Source organism: Peromyscus maniculatus, chromosome 6, assembly GCF_049852395.1.
Source record: "Peromyscus maniculatus bairdii isolate BWxNUB_F1_BW_parent chromosome 6, HU_Pman_BW_mat_3.1, whole genome shotgun sequence".
In the NCBI taxonomy this organism is placed as follows: Eukaryota; Metazoa; Chordata; class Mammalia; order Rodentia; family Cricetidae; genus Peromyscus; species Peromyscus maniculatus.
The window spans coordinates 57516809-57540383 of record NC_134857.1 but is presented as its reverse complement, the minus strand read 5'-3'; the positions used below and the strand labels follow the sequence as shown (position 1 = coordinate 57540383).

Below are 23575 nucleotides of genomic sequence, written 5' to 3'. Positions count from 1 at the left end.
AATATCTGAGACTGGGTCCTTCATTAAAAACAGAAATTGACTGACTTGTTATTGAGAGATGGGAAGTCTCAGAACAGTGACCTCCATCTGTGCTGAATCTCTGTTTACTGCCCTATGGAAAAGTCCAAGACTGGTCTGGGGTGTATGTAGGGTGGGGAAGGTGAAGCAAATGCGGCTAAAGTTTTTCTCATATTATGCTGCCACTGTCATAATTAATGATGTTAGTCAATATGTGGTAGGAGGGACTTTGGCAGGACTTCCATGATGCCTGGGTTATCTTGAATGAAGAATTGAGTAGACACAGGGAAATAGTAGTGGGAGTATGGATTTATTAGAACTGAAAAAGAAAGTTAAGTGCAAAGGTTGGCTTGAAAAGCATAGTGCTCAAGAGCTCAGGTTTTTTTTTTTTTTTTTTTTGGCTTTAAGGATTTTTGGTTACACAGGGAAGTGAGTAGATCTCTGCAGGATGAACCTTTATTTAGCTCTTATAGGTGATTGATTTTTGTTGTTTGTTGGAAGGTTTACACAATCCCTGGGGCAGTCTGAGACTGACCAAGGAGTATTTTTTTGATCTGGTTACTGTGTTCCAGAGTTAACTTTCCAGTGACCTAGTCATGTGTGTCTGACCCTCCCTCCCTGCCTCATTTTGACTTTGCCTTCACAGCAAGCTTGCTCATTAATCCCCATCTCCCCAAACTGTTTTTGTTGGGAATTGAGTTTTCAGAGCAGGGTTTTTGAGGGACACATTCAAACCATAGCTGCAATGACTCACTTGGTCTTTATTTGTGTTGCCAGTTCTAAAAATATAGTGTCAAGACCCATAGAGAAAAGCTTAGAAAGACTTTTGTATTTTTATATTCTTTGTTTGATAAGGCAATGATAAGGCTTGCAACTCTATATTGAGGTCTAACAAGCTACAACTGAATGTTCACACATTATCAGGCAATTTTTACCTCAAGAACTTAAAATTAATTTTCTGTAGGATAACCGATTCTGAAACAGAAGGTTGAACTATTAAAAATTTTTAAATTTGATTCTTAAGGAAATCTTTTCTACAATAGTTTTCCTAAACCATCATAGATCTTTCTCAGAAATACAGTAATATAATTTTCATTTATTTCCTCTTTAAGTACAATTATTGACCAAGTGTTGTACAAAGCTGAGCACAAAATCATGAGAATGAAATTACTTGCAATATACCCAAATAGGAGATTTTAAACAAGCTGCTGAATTATTTCTCAATACAAGAAAAAACAGTGGAAATTTTAACCTTTTGTGTTGATACTATGCTTGTCTCAGATCTGCCTGGGTGTTTACAGTCCCTTAGTCTTTTGTTTATCATCTGTATTATTTATATATGTTCCCAAGGTATAGGTAATTCCTGTAAATATTTGTATATGGCCAAAACAATGTGAGAAAATAACCTTTTATGGGGTCCTTCTTTATAGAATCTTTTTTCTTCTTTTAACCTATTTTTTTAAATTCATTTTTCATACCAAACACAGTTCCCCCTCCTTCCCCTTATCCTGTTCCCTCCCCACCTCTCCCAACCACCACCCATCTTCTTCTCCAAAAGGGTATGGCTTCCCATGGCGAGTCAACAAGGCCAGGCATATTCAGTTGAGGCAAGACCAAGCCACCACCAGCCCCAGTAAGGCTGAGAAAGGCACCCCACCATATGGAATGAGCTTCAAAAAGCCAGCCCATGTACCAGGGATAGATCCTGCTCCCACTGCCCAGGGTCCCAAAACTGTTGCCCACATGTAGAGGTCCTAGTCAGTCCCATGCAGGCTCCACATCTGTCAGTCTAGTGTCCCTGTGTTCCCACAAGTTCAGATGATCTGTCTCTGTGGGTTTCCCCTTCATGATCTTGACGCCCCCACCTCCTTGCATCTATAATCCCACTTCACTTTCTTCGACTGGACTCCCACAGATCAGCCTGGTACTTGGATGTGGGTCTCTACATCTACTTCCATCAGCTACTCTTGGCCCTATACCCAAAGGATGTTCAATCGTACCACAAGGACACTTGCTTAACTTTGTTCATAGTAGCATTGCTCATAATATCCAGAACCTAGAAACAACCTAAATGCCCCTCAATGGAAGAATGGATAAAGAAAATGTGATACATTTACACAATAGAGTATTACTGAGCTGTAAAAAACAATGTCATTATGAAATTTGCAGGCAAATGGATGGAACTAGAAAAAAAATCATGCTGAGTGAAGTAATTCAGGCCCAGAAAGACAAACATGGTATGTACTCACTCATAAGTGGATACTAGATGTAAAGCAAAGGATAACCAGACCACAATCCAGAGCTCCAGAGAAGCTAGGTAACAAGAGGGATATGTGGGTCTCTCTGGGAAAGGAAAAGAGATGAGATCTTCTGGGTGAACTGGGAGGGGGCCAGTAAAGGGGAAGGGATGGGGGATGAGAACTTGAAGGAGTTGGCTGAAGGATGGAGTGGGAAGCAATTAAAGAGCTATCTCCTTAGAGGAAGCCATTATGGAGCTAGGGAGAAACCTGACACTAGGGAATTTCCTAGTGATCCACAAGGATGACCCCAGTTAAGACCCATAGCAATAGTGGAGAGAGTGCCTAAACTTGCCTTGCCCTGTAATCAGATTGGTGACTGACTTAACTGTCATCATCGAATCTTTACTTGAATCTTAAAGATGATATATACATAGGCTGAAGGTCAGTCTTCATTGAAGGACAACTGTATGAAAGGAAAGTGTTAATATTGTAAAAGTGCCCATTACTTAAAGGTAAACAGAGTAGTTAAACCCCAGTATCAATCATAGAGGTGCCTAACAGCAACATAATTTGGAGCCAAAAAAAAATCGTCCTCCATAAAACTTCACAGTCTTTAAATCTCACTTCTCAGAGTGTCTATCATGGTTTTCTAAATGTTTTGTATAACATGTCAAATGCCCTTGGAATGTGCTTTTTTGTGGTTATTGTTTCAAAATAGAACACCAAGGATGTGCAGATCTACTTCTGGTAAAGTTAGAAAAGTTTTTTTTTTTCAAGGAACCTCCAATCATGTCATTATTAAATGACATAATGATGACAGTGGAAACAAAATCACTGTAAAGTGCTCAAGCTGAAAGAATGATTTGATTTCTGATAAACACAGAATGAAAAACCAAAGGAGCTCTAAATATTTTTAGATTCATGATGTGATTGTCACTGCAATGTTTCCATGTCCAATAAACATTCAGAAGAATTGGAGTAAATGACAAGCTACAACAATAACAAAGCAAAGAAAGCATGAAGACATCCTCCAGTCTAGATATGTTATTAATGTAATACACACACACACACACACACACACACACACACACACACACACACACACACTTTTCCTATGCTATGCTAATTTTTCTATGCTCTTTTCTCTAGGCTAGATGTGATCATTGATGTGTTCCATTGGAGCAGGTGGTATTGCCTGCACCAGAGGCCCCGTTAGTTCAGATTGGCCTAGCTAACATCATTGCATGGGTGTTCATGGGGACTCTTCAGTAGTGTTGCTGACTGTATGTTGAGCATGGCATTCCCTAGTGGCACAGCTTCCTTTGAATCAACCAAACATCCCCAACAAATTAATTGATTCCAAGGTAGACACAGAGGGGATTCTTTCTTGGGTATGCTGGTAGCCTTTCTATGTCAGGTAAATACAGACTCTTTTTGCATCTCCCCAGGGAAAGTCTTATAATATTTATGTGTGTATGTATAATATAGTTATATACATACTACATATATATATATATATATATATATACAAATGTGGATATTATACAGACACATACACAGAGACAATTAGAAGTTTAATGGAACATGTTTTGATGGGCTCAAATGTATTTAATAGTAGAAGATATCAGTATTGGACTTATTACTAGATTTTTAAATTCCATAATATTATTACTATTTCTTAAGTTTGTAGTCAGTAATATAATTATTTTAAACCTCAGATTTCTCTCTTATAAATAGGAAACCATTCCCCTTGAATCCTTTTCTCTCTAAAAGAACAAACTATATAATGTTATACGAAGAGTTCTAAGACAGCTGAATTAAAAGAAAAAAATACACTGAAACTTAATCCCAATGTATATTTCCAAAGAGCTGTTTTCTTCATTATGATACATAGAGCAATCATTTGGGCAGGATTTTTTAAAAGTGAAAATTATGCCAGTGGAATGGGATGCAATAGGCAAGACTCCTGGAAAAGTAAAGCATGTAGTCATTTCTTTGTTCTGTTTATCCCATCACAGGGCATTCCCTACGCAGAGGACTCTATTACAGGAAAGATGACAGGTTACAGGTAACATGGCTTGGTTGGCAGGAAGACAGGATTTACCTGGAGTCTACAACAAACTTTACTGTGTTGAGATTGTCATCTATCATCACCTCTGAAATATTGACCTATCTGCCAAATACAGAGTCCAACAGGGACTATACTTTACTTCTCTTATAAGAGAATGCTACTGTGATCACTTACAGTATTCCAGATAAGACCACAGCTGCTTTTCCCACAGAGTTTCTGACAACATTATAATATCCCTTACATTGTCAAATGCAGTATTCACTCTTTTCCTAAAGCTTTTAGTGTGTGTGAGTGAGGGGAGTGGCAACAACCCTGTTTTCATGGATTTCACTTATTATGTTACATGTTTGTCAGCCAAAATCAACAGCTTTGTTCTTGTCAATCAAGTTTCAAATTTAGAGTCATCTTATTTAATTATTCTACAGACATTTAACTTAATCTTAGCCTATAACCAAATTAGAGGTTGCAACAGTATGGCCAGCCTAATAGCATTACTTCTATGTGCTCTACTGCCTCATCTCCTCTCTTACTTACTAGCAACACTTCCATTAAGGTGAGAATGTAATAGATGCCTTCCTATCTTCTAGCTATGTTGGGTTCATTGAGTCTCTTCCATTGGAAGATGCTTTCCTATTCTATATGCAATTCAGCTATCATTTATCTGTTTTTACCTGGTCTGGCCCAAGGAGACAAGATGATAAAAATCTTCCATGAGAGCAAGAAATATGCCCCCTTCCTGTTGAAAGGCTTTCTGTTTCCTGATCAGCACGAGAATGAAATAATGCCTCCCAAATTCCATTTCAAGGTCCTACAATCTTCTCCCCAGGAAGATTTGCTGATTTTCGAGACTAAAGGTGAATTCCTCTGGAGGTGGCTTACTGTTGTTCTTCTGTTTTCACGGCACATACCTATATCTTTCACTGTGGCACTCCAAGTTGGAACTCAGGAACCAACACAAGATCTGAGTAACTGCTATGTACATCACGGGTTTTAACTTGTGTTAGTTTCTGGCCTGAGATTCTCAGATTTTCTTAGCAATCAATGTGAAGAATTCTGAGAGGACTTAAACTCAGTTGCTACCAAGTAGGTGGGAAAAATGAAGACCTGTGAGGAGGTTATAGTATTGACAATGTCAGGTTCAGGCTAAATCAAAGAAAACTGTTCCTCATTCTTTTCCCGTGTGTGGAAGTTCAGATCATTTGCATACTGTTTTCAAAAACAACCAATTAGAAGTAAGAACTTCTAATGTAGATAGCTACTCAGCAACAGACTTTGCAGATTGTTTCTTTGGGTCCCTCTGATCTACAGCTTATAGTCCAAGTATTCCCCATGAATACTTGTCTACTACTCCCAAGGTCTTTATAATTCTGGCTCTTTCAACTTCCCAGATATGTTCCATCTGCTATCTCATCATGATGCTTAAGAAATTTGTTCCATGGCAAAAACCCTGCTTTTTTCAGAATCCTTTGTACAAGCTTAATAATACCTATTTTAACTGCATGCATTTAGAGCTATAAATCTCAGATCTTTTGTAGCATTTTATGAAATCCTTGCCTTCTAGAGGCTTCTAGAGTTTTTCAGCTGAGGGCTAAAGCTTTGGATGCTCTCTGGGGTTTTGTTCTTTAGTTCTTTATGTTCATTAAATGTCTCTTCATTATTGTTTTTTAGAACATTTATATGAAATCTTTTTGTTATAGAAATCTAAATGATAGCAAGAGTATAAGGATGGGAAATTAAAAATAGCTCTATCTGCTCAAAATATACTACTTTACAGTTAAAAATATATTATTTAATTATACTATATCAAAATATGCTTGAAATGTTTCATCACAGATTAGACTATTTTTAATATACATTATATTTTACTTTTCTTTGAGTTTTAAGCATCCTGGTATTTTATTTGGTTATATGTAGTATTTTTCCTTGATTCTTTCAAAATTGCATAAAAGCAGAGTTTTATGTTAAATAACAATTGTTTTTAAGCATCAGATGTGTTTAACCTTCTATTAAGTTAGAGTTAATATTTGTCCTCCTAGTCAATATTTCAGATGTAGATCTAATATGCAGCTGCCTACCAGACTCCCATGGTTTTGTTTATTTTCTAAGCAGGTAATACATTTTTCTAATGTTTATATTTTATGTATTACTTTTACTGGTTTTTAACTTGTGCTTTGAATAAAAATCCTCTTATAAACAAATGTGCTACTGTGAAAGAGGTTGAATGAGGTGCCTGGAAGGAATATTGTAATATTTATTGACTTTAAATATTTTCATTGTAAAATACGACCATTAGAGTTGCTGTATATATCATCAAGTTTGTCATTATTCTTCTGGTTGAAGTACACATTAGGAGTCAAAGTTACTGAAGAAATCATTATCTGTCCTTACGTGTAATATAACTCATCTCTCAAAATGCTTTTCTTCTGTTTTATTTCCAAAGGAAGCATTCTTTGAATAGTTGGCTTCCTGCTGTTTAGAATAGTCTGCCTAACTAAAAAATTGTAGGTATTATAAGTATAGTGGATAAAAGGATCTTGGAACTTCATTCCACCTACTTTCCTAGACCATTGGATATCAGTATTGCTGGGTCAGGGCCACCTACACAGAAGCCTGCACATCAAAACTCTCAGTGAGATTCTGGATCTGCCAGTTTCAGATGCTGGTCTTTCTGAATGGCTATTTTCCAAAACATGGAGAGATCACGACATGTTTGCTTGCAGCCATCTCACTCCCTCTGGGAAAGAGTGTTAACAAGCTATGTTGTGCTGTGATTTCACACACCTACAAATTTCTTAACTTACGAAAAATATTGATTGTCAATTGGACAATATATAGAATCAGAAAATATATAAGCCTCTTGGAATGTCTCTGAGGAATTTCTACATGACACATAGCAGAGTAGGTAAGTGTTACCCATGTGCAACACAATCTGGTAGACCGAGTTTCCTGACTCTACAGACAGAAGAAGCTAGCTATGCTCCAGAATTAATTTCTCTCTGCTTCCTGACTATGAATTTAATGTGACCAGCTGCCTGCAGATCCTGCCACCATAACGTCCTCTCATGAAGTAATGTTCCCTCAGACTGTGAACTAAATTAGATCATCCCTTTCTCCATTTGTCTTTGTCAAGTATTTTACAATCACAAGACAGATAACAAGTACAATATCTGAAGACTGTTTATTGACTAGCAAAATATAAAACATGTTTACATATGGACAATATTAGAAACAAGACGACAAAACAGAAAGAACTTTTGGTATAAATATATATTTTTTTACTTGAGAATAACATCGGACCAGGAGTGATGGCCCATGTCTGTAACTCCACAGATCCAGAAGTATCTCCAACCACTGTGAGCTCTGAGCAAAGCCGGGATATATCAATTGTAAGACTCTGTCTCTCAAAAAAATAGCAATTATAAAGGCATTTTCCCACATCTTATTCTAATTTGTAAAATATAATGACACTTAGATAATAAATATTTAAAGTACATGTGGCCTAATGCATTTAATGAAAGTAATTGACTGATATGCTCATCCTTGTAGTTTATATTTTATTCACAGAAATCTGTGAAATTAAAGTATTATTTGAATTTTAATAAGAGGTAGAATGGTAATCATAGTCCTTTATTATAACCAAGTCTCTTGGTAAGTTGGAAAAGATGTTTTGTTTCATTTTATTTTTCTCTCTGTCTGCTCAACAGAGTCCACATTCACAATTTGTCTGCCACCTTGATTCACCACTGACACACAGGAAAGGTGTGTCATAGCTGACGTGGGCATTTCATTCTTTCAGAGTAGCTTTGTGAACTTGCTTAGAGTTTTAGTATTGACATTCTTTCTCTAATTAAAAGATTACCTTTCTTTACTACCTATGCACTCACTCATAGGAGGATACTAGATGTAAAACAAAGATGATTAGACTGCTACTCACAACTCCAGGGATTGTCTTTTTCTTAACCTTTTCATACATATATCTTAGACGAGTCTAGAAATAGAATACACTTTAGTAGCTCACTTGAATAGAAAGCACATCAACAGCACAGCTAAGCCATAATGTGCTTACAACCCTCTAACCCATTACCCTGAACACAAGTCTACACTGCTAGTTTTTATTTTCTGATCGTCAACCACAGCCACTGAAAATGATAGTTGTCGATGATCTGTCTTCTTGCTCTATCCGGATGGCAGGATCAACAAAAGAGAGTGAGTGAAGGCACTTCTGCCTGCTACTCTTGTCACGGGCTCAGCAGTTGCTCTCCACCTAGCTGCCGTGGTTGATTCTGGCTTCTATGAGCATGTTCTCTCCTGGCGCCAGCCACCTGGTGCCACTGTGCTGGTACTCTGTCCTTGGAGCTGGAGCTCCTTTTCTGGAGGCCAGTTTCAGACAGTTTTAATCATAATTCCCACATGACCCAGACCTCCTCAAGGCTTAAGGGATGAATTCCTCTGGAGGTTGTGTCCTGCAGCTTATTTCACTGCTGTCATCGCCGTACTTGTTTAGCTCACACAGTTCCTGCACAACAGATTTTCTCTCCAGTTCCTCCACTGCGAAGACATAACATGATTCCTGTTCTTCCTCTCGGGTTTGTCATTTAACAGTTTTAGGATGTTGAGTGAGTCTATATAAATCCCCATGTCTGCTTCATCTCTAAATTAGAGACTTTAAATATAATACAAATAAAGGTCATTGTAAAACCAGCTATTCCAAAGAAACTACTTAGTATTGCATTATAAAATGGAAATTGCTGTCAGGTAATTCTATAGTTGCTATTTCCAGTGTTCAGTTGAGTAACACAAAGACAATTTTTTTCCTAACCAAAAACGCATTCAACAACACACTTGTGAAAAACTTCTATAAATTAGAAATAGCTGTCCATAAAAGTGAAGTATCAATGTTTCTGACAACCTCTTCCTTAGGCTTGGCTTGCTAATTGAGTGGGAAGAGCCTATGAATTCTCATTTCACACCTCTGGGGAACAGAATATAGGGGGGAAAAAACCTTGTGAAAATCTTTCCACTTCATTTCCCCTTTCCCATATGTCCTTAAAATAAATGTGAAGGTGTATGCTAAAGGGATGTGTGATTTTAATACTGCTTGTACAAAGTACCTGAAGATTAAGTTAAGGTGACCAATGCAGCTTGTTTCATTTAGACAAATTTTCTCAATCCCTTAAAAATAAATCCTTATTCTTTTCATTTTTTCAATATCTTTAGTATTTTTGTTTAGCTGAGATTCTGAGGAGGAAAGGATGATTATCCAGGTGAGAACGTGAATCTTAAGATTTTTGAGTGTGACCATAAAATATAGGTGGGTTAAAAAAATTGAAACCCTCAACTTTGGCCATCTAACTCTAATTACAAGGCGCATTTTTTAAAAGAACGTGCATTTATAGAAAAACAATGTGAATATGCTACATTTTTCCATGGAAGAAAGCAATTTCAGGAAAACAAGACACACATGACTGGCAGAATATGAAGAAAACTCACAAATGGAGGTACCCAATTCTTGCCTTATCCTACAGAAATATAAGAAAGGGCAAAAGGAGTGGAATGGATCTGTGTAAGTAGCGTGACAATGTGATAATTTGTGAGAGATATAACTACATCTTCAACATTTTATCCTGGGTGAAATATAAACCTCACTGGAATCAACAGACAACTCCTCTTTCATGATTAAAATCAGCTACTTTGGTCTTAGCATCTCTTTGTTTTTCCCATCTTTATCCTTCATTTCTCCTCATTTTCTTCTTTAGACCTTTCTTTTCCCTTTTATCTACTTATCAAATTATTCTCTGTATTTTATTTATTTATTTTGTTTGAGACAGAGCCTCTCTAAATAGTCCTTGCTATCCTGGAGCTCTGCAGACCAGGCTGGTCTTGAACTCATATGTATCTGCCTGCCTCTGCCTCCAAAGTGCTGGGATTAAAGTCATATACTACCACAACCAGCTATATTCTCTATATTTTCAAACAATTTCATTTCGTGAAATTTAATGGTATTTAAATTGACAAAAGAAAAACCCTCATGCTTTCTCAATATACACAGTTTTTAAATGGGTATGTACTTCCTGAGAAGACCCACTCTCCAAACATGGGGGGAGGGGAATAAACAAAACCCAGTGGGAAGAGATAGTCACAGGAAAGTTACATATTCAAAATAGTATTTAAGTTCTTGTTTGTTAATAATTCCGCAGTTTGCCTCAGTCCATCACTCTTGAAGCCCCATTTCCAGCAACATTACCCTGAAGTCTGCTCTTTTAAAAGCTTTCGTATGTTAAAACCAAGGAAAGATTAAGAGTTAAGTCTATAAAAAGTGATAGGAGAAATTGTCCTGCTTCATTCTACTGTGTTTTATTGTATTTTTTAAAACAAAACTCAATTCATCAATTTGAGAGAGGACAGAGCATAAAAGTAAAGGAGGCTGCCATAAAAGCTGGAAATATGTCCTCGATAACTGCTTCTGGGGCCAATCTGCATAGCAAGCTCTTGGGTGTTTATCCTACATGAAAGCTAATAAATCTATTTGTGATAACTCCTAAGAGGAGATCATTTTCGGAAAAACTCAGGCAAAAGCTGTTGTTTCAACAAATGCAAATGACAAGTGCTATAATCTGGCAGCATTTGTGGTTTGAGGAATATAGCATATTTTGGATTCATAAAAGTAGTGACACATTCTGTGTCGCAAAACACACTCTGTTGAAGTCCATCCTGCTGCACTGTGATAGTCAGGGCAATGAACAATGTACTAAGAGGAGGAAGATAACACATTATAAATGTCCATAGATCTAGTCATTCTGCATGGAAATCTTTCTTGTACTGTTTACCTTTTCATGCCTGTGTTTGGGTTATACCTACTCTCTTACTTCACGTAGGAAGTCTACTGGCAGACAGCTCACTAACACTATTTATAGTTTTGTTTTATGGAATGTGTATCAGGTGTTTTAATAAAGAATTTCCACTCTATTGACAATTGCAATGAAATATAGTGCTAAATTAGTTAGTTAAACCACATTTTGTTTTTGCTATGTGCAAGCAAATGCTCTAAATTGCTTTGCAATGTGGAAAATATTTAGTATATTTCTTCAGTTTCTCTTTTGTGATTGTTCCTGAGATATAGTACTCTAACCAGTGTAGAAAATGAGAAGTTGATAGGCTTTGCACGAAAGCCGACCATCTGAGAATAAAAGTCCAAGACAGGCAGAGTCAAAATAGTTGTAACAAAATAATGTAAAGATTAAGGCAATGTGAAAGAGGGACAGTGTATTGTAAACAGAACCTGAGAAAAAGGTTATATTAGCTTGAGACTAGAAAGCCTCCTCAGCTATGTGCTGTTCCGTAATCACTAACAATTACATAAGTTCAGATACGTTTCCTGCTGTGGTTGTAGACATCACTTTTAATCATCCCTGTGATGTCCTCCTCAATGCACACTGTGCAGTGTCTAGAGACACAAGTCTTTGAGGCATTCCCTCACTGTAACCCATCCCTCAGGTTTCTGCCACATCCTCTCACTCCCTCTCCTTTTCCCCTTAATCAATGTTTTAAGTTCTCTCTCCCATGAGTTTACCACAACTTTTACTGCTGGAGCCAAGTTCCCCGTGTCCCTGCCCTTAAGGCATTTACCTTCCTTTCTCTAACTCTAAAAACTAAAGTCCAGATGAACATTCACTTCTTCCAGGATATTGAACTTGGGTCAATGATTAAGTTATATAAAGTTTGTGTATGAGATCACTATGTCTGTTTCTGTTGCTCCCTCAATTTTAGACTTTTCTGTGTGGAAATCTATACTATATTAAATAGACTACATAGTCACCTTTCTTAAACTTTCCTGAATAGAATACACTCATGTTTGAGAATTAACATCATTTTACTGAGGTTAAGAAAAAAATATAATTATGTTGCTTAGACAAGGTTTTATTTAGTACATGTTATTAATATTCTTGTTACATTAAGTATGTTAAAGATACTAACATACTTAATGGTGCATGGAGTGGTTAAATATGATTAACATTAAGCCTTTCATTCTTATTTTTTACATTTTTATAAGTTAAATATTTATAATAATTATTTGTAAATTTCATATAATTTATTTTAATCATAATCATACTCCCAGTTCTCCTCTTAAACCATTTCAGATATACCCCACCTCCTTACCACCCCAACTTCCTGTCCTCTTTACTTTGCTTTTGGTTACTATCTCAAGTCCAGTTTGTGCTTCCTATACACTCTTGGGAGAGGGACCACTCACTGGAGTATGTTAGATATTCCAGGGGCAGCATCGTTAAATAAAATCGACATCCTCTCTCTCAGAATCTATCACCTGACCTGCAACCTCAGGAAAATAGGTCCGGAGTGTTGAGGTATTGAGGGGGAGGATTGGGGAGGACAAAATAAAGAAGGCATAGGTTGAGACCAGGATATGCTGCAGAAGCTGATAACTCAGCCAAGCAGTTTATTCAGTACATTGTCTTATATATTATTTACAGGAGAAAAGTGGGGCACTGTCAATAGAAAACTAATTAAGCAATGGTTACGAAGAGAACACAGGATACCTCAGACACATCTGCCTTAAGACTGGTAAACATATTGCATCAGGAAGAATCAAGTGCCCAGAAACAAAACCCTTAATTCCTTCAAAGCTCTGGTCGGTGCCCCAGACCAGGTCTTATCTTGCTCCTGGAAAAGGAAAAAATTAATATTCCCTTATTCTTTCATCAGGGCTTTTGAGAAAGCCTTGGATTCGCCTGTCTCCTCAACTATCGACCCTCAGTAGTACCAGTACAATGGCCATGTCTGTGACTCCTATTCTCCCTGACTTGAGGTCTTAATCTTCCCACCCCCCTTTCTGAAATGGTCCCTGAGCATGGAGAGAGTGCCATTTAGATGTCATATTTGTGTTGAGCACCCCAGTGAAACTTATTTGCTATACTTTGAGCAGCTGTATATTTCACTCTCCATTGTACAAGAAAACTTTTCTGATAAAGGCTGAAAGCTAAAGGCTATACTAATATCTGCATATAGAGATACAGATTTGGAGGGAAGTTTGCTGCAATGTCTGTTACCAGAGTAATACCAGTAGGTTCACCTCTGATGCCCATGAGCCCCTTAACCACAGTTTTCTTCCAGATTTACAATAGTAGGCCTATGTTTCCCAGTGTACTTCACAGGGCTCATGAATGGGTATGATTGTTGATTACTTGTGTCTTATAGAAACCTGCATAGCATCTTCCAGTACCATGAAAACAAGACAGAAAGCTTCCTTTTCATCATCAACTTGATGATTTTTCCATGACAATAATGGAAGTATGAGGTATCTTCAGCAACAGGGTCATATCATCAGTTTCTGATGGGTGACTAACAATAATGGCAATGTCTTCTATTGCTGTAGGGGGTCACTGGGACAGTTCAACTCCAGGGGAACTATCCAAAACCTGTTATTAGACATTTTAACTGCAAGTATTGGCTTCTGAGATGGGAAAATATTCCCCTGTGCATGGTAACTGCAATTAAACTCTTTTATAGAAAATATAGGGTGCAAAATACTGTATTTTCACATGTACTTTTTAACGTCCTTTGTGTTGGTTTTATACATGTCAACCACCTACTGAGTCTCACATTCCCATCCCTCTTTCCACTTAAAGTTCCCTTTCACATTCCCCTCTTCTTCTTACATCATTTGTGCTCAGCTGTCTGTGGTGATTGTTTGTGCTCTCACAAGTAAAGCCTTCCAGGAGATCAGAGTACAGAGCTGGTCACTAGAGGCCAGCAGTGGTGGCACACACCTTTAATCCCAGCACTTAGGAGGAGGAAACAGGAAGTGATGTGGCTGGATGGAGAGAGGAAATAATAAGGCAGGGTGGAGACAGGAGCTTGGCCCATTCAGGCTGAGGATTCAGTAGAGGTAAGAAGCCTCTCTAGTGGCTGGCTCCTTTACTGATCTTTCAGCACTCACCCTTGATGTCTGGCTCCAGGTTTTTATTATTAAGACCAATTAGGATTTGTGCTACAGCTATCTTTCCAATTAAGGAATTACTTCTCTTACATCAGACAATCTGTTTCTAGTTTCCTGTATTCTACAGGCACTCCAAATTAAACACACTAATCTTAAAAGTCACATATGAGTGAGAACATGTGACATTTGCTTTTTGGGTCTGGGTATCTTTACTGAGTACATTTTTCAGCTTTATACTAACCTGAAAATTTTATAATTTCATTTTTCTTTACAGAAAATAAAGTGTATCATATATCGGTGCCACATTTTCATTATTCTTTTCTCAGTTGATGAATATCTAGACTGTTTCAGTGATCTAGTCTTTTAAAAATAGAGCACATATGAGCAGATGCACCAGTTTACCCCCAAACAAACAAGCAAAATCTTTGATAAATGCCATCATCCCATCATATAAAACTCTGGAGACACCAGGAACGGGTGCAACATATATCACCATGTTAAAGCCTATCTATGGCAAATCAACAGTCATCATTATGGTAAACAGAGGAAAACAAAAGTATATTGAGATCAGGAAAAAGACAAAGATGTGCACATTCACCTATCCTATTCTATTCAGTTCTTGAAGTTCTAGCTAGAGCAAGAATTCAATATAGAGTTTGAAATTCTAGCAGAGAAGGAAATAAAAGGGATACAAGGAGTAAAAGATAATATGTAAGCAACACTCCTTGTTGATAGCAGGACTCTATATGTAAGAGACCCTAAAGACCCTAATGAAAAAAAATTCTTACTGCCTATAAACACATTTAGCCAAGTATAAGTTTACAAAATTATCCCTAAATCAAGCAAACTTTCTATATACTAAAGACAAAGAGACTAGTATTGAAATCATAAAAATTAACCCACTGACAATATTCTTAAAATATGAAATATTTTGGTGTAAGATGAATTGCTAAATGATCTTATTAATAAAAAACCCAAAGCCAGATATTGGGGTAAAAACTGAGTGATCAGAAAAATAGAAAAAAGCCAGCTACATTCTTACCACTTGAAAATCCTCAGCCAGAGACCTACTTCCTGTGTACCCACGTCTGTAAGCTTTTCTGTCCCTGCAATCTTACTTCCTCTCTCTGCCCAGCTATATCGCTTTCTTTTCCTGCCCAGCTCTGTCACTTCCTTTCTGTACAGACCTCTAGACATTTATGGTTAATTGGTGTTGGAATTAAAGGCTTTTGTCACCTTGCTTGGCTCTATTCCTCAGTGTGGCCTTGAACTCACAAAGATCTAGATGGATATCTGCCTCCCAAATGCTAGAATTAAAGGCATGTGCTACCATTGCCCGACTTCTATATTTAATATAGTAGCTGGCTTTTTCCTCTGATCATCAGATAAGTTTATTAGGGTGCACAATATATTGAAGTACACAATATAGCACCATATTTTGAATAAACCTAACCAAGTAAATGAAAGGACTACAGAGTGAGAATTAAAATATTGAAGAATAGCGTTCAAGAAGACACAGGAGATTGAGAGATCTGTGTAGATAGATTAGTAGGATTAACATTATGAAAAGATATCCTATCAAAATCTATCTGTAGGTCCAATGCAATCCTATCAAAATCCCAGTGTAATTCTTCATAGAAATTGAATAAATAATCTTAAAATTCATATAGAAATACTCAAGATAGGTAAAAAAAAACTGAAAGTAAAAACAAAATGCTGGTTGATTGTATCATCATTCATGATTTCAAGTTAATATTTACAGAACCATAAAAACAGCCTGCTACTGCTAAAGAAACAATTACTTTCATCAATGGACTATAATGAAAGACCCAGACATAGACATCTGATTTTTGACAAAGAAGCCACAAAACACAAAAAAGCCATTATCTTCAACAAATGGTGATGAGAAAACTGAATATCTGCACCTAAAAGAATGATTTCCCCTTTTTTCTTGCACAAAATTCTATTCCAAATGCATCAAAAAGCTCAGTGTCAGACCTGAAGTTCTAAAGCATCTAAAAGAATAGTGTCTCTATATCGCTTCAAGATACAGGCTCAGATTAGGACTTTCTGAATTAGGAGCTCAGGAAATAAGACCAATGATCAACAAGTGTGGGTTGACAAAATTAAAAAGCTCCGTGTTGCAAAGGAAACTCACAATGACTGAAGAAGCAACCGAGAGAATGCAGGGTTTATTTTTATAATTATATATCTCTTCAATTCCTTTTCTTAAAAGGGATTGTTTGACTTGGACATGATGATTCACTCCTCTAATTTTAACATATGGATGGTTGGAGCAGTAGTATTGCCATGACTTAAAGGGTCGGCTTGGGATAAAACATAATTTCTGGAATTTGTTGTCCTAATTCCAAAAATAAAATAATAAAGGAATAAATTCGGCATTGTACTTTTGGCTTTTAGTTGGGTTTTTATTGAAATAACTTCCAAATCTCCCATACTAATTTTATTATTAAGTAATATAAGAAGGGGAGAATGTATTCTTTTTATGAATTCCAGTTGACATGATTGATACAAGGTAAAATAAAAACACACCACCTAACATATTAAGATTAAGATGTTGACGCACCTTGCACAGCACTTTCTGCAGCATTCTTTCCCCTCTCAAGGATACTGGCAGGCATCCTACTGAGGACATTGTAAATCTTCAGTTAAGACACTTCCGGGTGCCTGCATGCATCACCTGGGGAACTGAGTTTACATGACTTGGGGGCTCATAATGATGCCACACATCCTGCTCTGCACCTGATAATTCTCTGCCTTCTGTATTGGAATCAGAGAGCCTGGCTGCAAGCTTCTCCTGTAAGCATAACACCCACCCTGAGTGAACTATAAGAAGAGATCTCTACTCCTTTCCTGTGGGTCCTCATTAGTCTCTTTCAAGCCCCACCTTGTCAGTCTCTCGTGCTGGGCTCTGACATAGATGATTTTTCTTTGAGACACCAGATCACAAAAAGATAACACCAGGACTCATTATTAATGATGAAATTGTGGCCAATAGTTTATGGTTGTTTCTAACTATCTTTTATAACTTAAATTAACTCATATCTTTTAATCTACATTCTTTTACATGGCTCAGTTACCTGTTCTTTGTAGTGCTCATGCTGCTTGCTCTGTGGTTCCTGGTTTCTCCCTCTTTTTCTTCCCAGCATCCTCTGTACCTCAAAATCCTCCTTAGTTTTTGGCCACTCAGCTTTTTATTAAACCAATCAGGGTGATATATCTTCATAGTGTACAAAAAAGACTTTTCCACAAGAGTCTGAACTTTCCTTAAAGCCCCCTCCAAGCTCTTAACTGTCTGTCTGTCTCTGGTATTAATATACTTATTCTAATATACTCCTTAGCTACATTGATCCTTATCATCCCTCATCCAAAACCTTTAAATAATCATATTTTCTATGAACTTATACTATTTCATGAGATATTTAATTAGTTTTGCCTTAAGTTCTGTAATATCACCACAGAGGGAACATGTGTTCTTGTCTTCTTGAAAGAATTTAAAAAGTTTATTTAGCAAAGCAAAGCAAATATTCCTAACAGAAGTTGAACAGAACTTTCCCAAAGGGTGGCAACAGCCCTTGAACCACCTTGCTAAAATGTTCTGTCAAGTCCAAAATATTGTGTATTTTTTTTTTAAAAAAATAATATTTTAAGTGTTTCCACCACTTTGAATAACATTTTTCAATTAGTGACTACTAGTCATTCTCTCCATTGAACCCGGCTTTGATTATTTCTAATATGATTTCATTAAATTTTTACAACACATACATACATGCATATACACAAATAACTTTTTATTAATATTTATGTGATGAGTGTCATATTCCCAAACATGTTGGACCAGATCTTCCTTTAGGGTATTTTTTCCTATGACATTCCCCCCCCAAAAAATCCACAAAGGCAGAAGGATCAAAACTACAATATAAACAAGATAATAATAAAATAAAGACCATTTGATGGTGTAGATCCTTAGTGCACACATGAATAAATACCCTGCATTTAGTTGTATATGCAATGTTAACAATCTGTCTAAGCTCAAGGATTTAGCCACAAACGGACATTCTGGCCTTCTGGACAAACATGGCTGTGATTTTTTTGCCTAACTCCTTTTGGAGACTTCTCTTGTTCTCAAAATTAATTTTATGACTATCTTTGAAAACAACTTTAAGTCCTGGGGTTTGGATGCTTTTAAATTCAAGTCTGCATGGAAGGCTGGGACTTGGGGTTTTGCAGTTAGATTATTGGGCTGCATAAATAGGAAATATGACTTAAGATGCCTTTAGGGACAGAGTCTCTCAGATATACCATTTATGTCTGTCTTCTACACAGTAGCATGTCTTAGTAAAATACAATATAAATCAGTGATTTGCTGATGTTGTCTTGTAATGCCAAAGGGAAGAGCACACCTTAAGAAGCAGCTCTGTGAAATGAGACTCAAACCCCAAACTCTCTGCTTCTCATACACATTTCCCCTACCTTCTTATCAAACCTGATGCTTTCATGTCTCAGTATAGTAAGGGGATAATAGGAAGATGCATTGGAACATATACAAATTCTTATGTAAACAAACATGTGCATGTCACTTTTCTTTATAAGAGCAAACTGATGCTATGTAATGAATGATAATATTAATCTGTGACCAAACTGCAGGGAATCTATTTTATGTGAGCATGTTAAACTTATTCCCATTTGAAATATATTACTATGATAGTTCTCACATTTCAGAAAGGTAATGATTCTTTAATGATGCCTTTTATCCTTCTTTCCTGTTGCCCTGCTTAGGCACTCTAAAATGAAACTTATTCAGTATTTAGCAGTTTAAACTATGACCGAGCTGTCTTGTCAGTCTCCACATCTGTGCTCTTGCTGCCTGCGATGCTGGTTATTTTTCTTCTAATTGTTGCCGTCAGAGCTCTTCTTAAGAGACCCCTATAGACGCTGCCATAACATACTCCCTTGCTCAATCTGGTTTCCCTCTCATTATCTGACCCTTCTCACCGCACTTCATAGTTAGGAGGAGGGTCATCTGAAAGGGGCTTTAATTGTCTCTGTGAGCTAAGGATCAGATGCAGCAACTGAACAACAAAGGGCATCCAGATGAGCACTGTCACTATTGCTGAAAGCAATGCTACTCCCCCCCCCCCAAAAAAAAATAGAGCTCTAAAGTTTCAACAGCTTCATTGTTCAGAAACATGGGCTTGTGGAATGTTGTCTGAAATATTTGTGGTGACTAATTGTGGAAGTTTGGAGCATTGCAGCTTCTCTGTCCTGAGGATAAAGCAGGCTCTGGCAGGGAAATCGTGGAGGGACAGCTCAAGAAGCAAAGCAACAGTGAAGTCCTAACTTGCCATGTGTTGATGTTTATGATTTTTGGTGTCTATGGGGTCTTGGAGTTCAAGTCTTGTGATGGGATTAATGAACTAGAGAAAGGACAGAGAGCTCATTCTTAGTGTCATGTGAGAACTTAGACAGGAATTGGGGGCCTCATTAGAACCCATTGTGAACCCAGACCGGAACAGAGGCTTACTAGAACATTATAGTGATGTCCTGACTTGGATATCACAGTCAGTACAACTGTGAGGAAATACATTTCTGTGATTGCCATGCATTGTACTATGAGGCACACAGACTATTATGCGCTTTGCCCAGGTGAAAAAACTCTCTTTTCTCCCTATTATCCAAAGAAAATCCATGCTCTAACATCTGGTTGTAAATATTCTTTTTGCCTGGAAGAATCTTGAAAGAAAAGGAAAACAAAACAAAACACAACAAAACATTTGCTTGCAATTCTTTTACTTTAGATCATTGTCCGTCACATTTTTCTCAATAAAAATCATCCTTCCTGTTCTGTTGCCACATCTGCAACTCAGGCCAACCATTTTCTGGCTATGAAATCAACTCTGGATTTACTGTGCCCCATATTTTTCATAAAATACATCATTTACTAATTACATTTATTATTGAATGAAAAAAGAAAGAAAAAGAAAAGGACATGACTGCTCCTAGGTATCGGGAAGGAGAAAGTTTATTGTAGATAAAAGGAGAGCATAGCCAGAGGCAGAGGCATTTGAGGGAGTCCAGAGTGGACATGACCAGACTGATCTGTGCCATGTGTAGAGGGTGGGAGGTAAGAGAGAAGGGAGGAAGGGGAACCAGGTACAATAGTCAGGATGCCCAAAGGAGAATAAACCAGTGAACCAAAATGTTTGGGTTATATAAAGAAGAGCAGCTGAAGGGAGGGCAGCCTAGACCCTGGGCTGGAGAACTCAGGGTAAGGGGGAGGGTATGCCAACCAGAAGGACCCTGTAACAGGTAGGGACTGAGGAACTGTACGGAGAACTTGCAGCCAGGTCTGCTTTGATATGTTAAGTAGACACCTCAGCTAATTGTCCCAGGTTTGAAATTATTAAATTATTAACAATTATTAAATGCATTACATGACCACTAAACTATAGACCTCACATCAGTTGTTCCCTGCATTATTTCTTTAATCCTGATGCTTTACAAGTACCTGTAAGAGAATTTTGTTTTCTTTGTAATTAAGTAGCAGTTTCTAGGTTGTTTTCTTGAATTGAGAATTATTTTTTATGATCACTATTTATTAATGGAAAGGTTTATAATTTTTATTTCATTATCTGTCTTTTTTTTAGCTTTTCACATTTTTTATAGTCATATGCGGAGGTCTGATTCATTTCAGTTTCTTCACTGCCAGTTCAGGTGGGAGAGACTGCTCCAAATTCTGGGTCTTCTTGTCTGTGATGACCAGGGTATAAAGGTACCTGCTGCAGTGAACTTTGAACTTCATATTATTCTGGTTCTTCTTGATCTTGACAGATTTGGCAACCCTCTGCCTGGCTGTGAGCAGAAAGCCCTTGATTTCCTTGGTTTTCCGAGGCATGGTGAAAGATGTTTGGCCCCAGATACAGCATATTGGTGAAAGAAGAGAACAGAGAAAGCCTTATTTCATTATCTTAATCATTTTTCTTTTAATCCTCATTAACATTAAAATTGTGTAAGTTGCTAATTTCATATTTTTTTTAGCATGAATCTTTTTTTTAATTTTTTTTCCATCACAGGCGATTTATTTTGTTCTATTCATTCACAGTTAATACAGAAAATACTTGGAAACATTTCCATATAATGTTTGACACAGAAATCATCAAATAGAAGTATACAATGTTGACAGGAGGCAGTACATTTATAATTTATAACCCCAAATGTATTTATAAATTAAAAATGGAAAGATCTACAAATGAAATTATGAAGGTTCACCAAAGTCATTTAATCTGTCAGTTTCTCATTCATTTTTATGTCTTAATAATATTCTATTCTATGAATAAGCCACATTTTATTTCTCTCCAGTATTTGATAGCTATTTGAGTTGTTTTAACTTTTTTACTATTAGCAACACACTGCTGTAAACCTTCATGTACATGTTTCAGAGATGCACATTTTCAGTAGTTTGAGGTTATATTCCTAAGGGTAGAATTGTTGAGTAACAGAGTAACAATGTTTTGCATTTTGACCAACCACCAAACTGTTTTGCCAAAGTGGCACACCATTTTACAATCTCACCAAATCCTTGTTTTTAAGGCTCTGATTTTTGTACAAAAGCATTCAATCATTCTGTCAGACCAAACCAGGAAAAGTAAGCTATAGTTCAGAGATGTTCTATTCCATTTACTATGCAAAGCCAATCTTGGCGTTTGCAACTCTCAGCCCTTTTGAGTATTCTTGCAGTGTTCACCTTTTCCTCCACCACTTTTTTTCTTCTTTTTTTTCTGGTTTATTTCTATCTATTACAAATGTATAAAAAATCCTCCATCAACGCTGCTGATAACAGCAGAACCTTGAGAAATATACCTTTGGTTTGCCTCAGAAAAGGAACACATATTGTACTGTAAAGTTTATAAAATTGGTGCAAAACATTGTAATAATGTTACAATACCAGTTTTAAGAGTTCAGTGACTAATGGGGAGCCGATGGGATACATGCAGAACTGTGAAAGCGATCTCACTTAGCCAGCTGTACACGTAGACTGTAAATCTACATTCAGATCATTTCTGAACTAAGACTATCATCTCAGTTTATCTGTTGAGGTCAACCAGGAAACCCTAGAATATACCTTGATTTTTGCAAAAAAAACAAAATAGGGGGAGGGGTTTCTTCAGCATTTCAGTCCACGAGTAACAGTATCCTAACAGGCAAAGTGTTCTCTCACTGTCAACATAGAATGAACTGATGCTGGAGGTCAACTTGGGCTTTAATTTGCATTAGCACTTACATGCATAGTAGTCCAAGTTGTTGACTTCATGACTTTAAAAAGTAACTCTAAAAAAGTAAAATGGCCCTTCTTGGAAGACTAAAGAAAGACATCCAGCCACAGTTGTAAAAAGTCTCATCAAAACAATATACCCTTTTATGAATTACGCCTCAATTAAAAAAAAAAAAAAGTAGCCCCAAATAAGAAGCAGCTCTGAAAAAGAAAATATAACTTAAGATATTTGAAAAAAAAAACAAGGTGAATACAGGTTCAAAAGTACTTAAGATATATTTTCTTAAGGCTATCTAGAATTAGGCTTTAAAGAATTCTACCATTTCAAGTTTACCACTAGTTACTAGATACCTATTTACAAACAAGATGTTCACCTTTTTTGTTCCTTTATCAAGAGAAAAATCTACCTTCAGACTATGAGGGTGGTGATGGGGAGGGACTAGAAAACAAGATTCAAACAATCCCATGCAAATATCACATTTTTCAAATGGAAGAACTCCAAACTGCTCTAGAAGTTCCAATCGCTAAGACACTTTCCATTGAAATGATTTAAGTACAACTACATGGCACCAAGGTTTAGGCCTAATATACGCCTGACAACCAAGTCCTTGTTTTCTGGAAGAAAGGCCTCAAAAGTCCCACTCAATTCCATATAACAATACTTCAAAGATCAATTAGGTTTTCCTTTCCTTAATATTTTTGTTTTTGACTTCTAATCCTAAAGACTAGATTAAAACTTAGCTCATTTCCCAGAAGGCATTGCTTCCCTTTGCTCTATGAAAGAGTCCACCAAGACCTCTTCTTCCTCAAAACCATCTAGCCCCCAGCCTCCAGCCTTTGCTTGTGATGCATCTTTCTCAACATCCTGAAAAGGTAATGTAGGTAAAATATGCTCATAAACATTAAAGCTAGTTGTTAGAAAGACGTAACTAGCTTTATAATTTAAGTTTTAAAGCATAAATACTTGCAGCTTAATCTGCACTGACAATGATTGTCGA

General features: G+C 36.9%; 1 pseudogene; it reads right to left on the bottom strand.

Moving 5' to 3' along the window:
* Positions 1-20990: 20990 nt before the first annotated feature.
* LOC102904711 (large ribosomal subunit protein eL38 pseudogene) lies at positions 20991-21200 on the bottom strand (annotated as a pseudogene).
* Positions 21201-23575: the final 2375 nt, after the last annotated feature.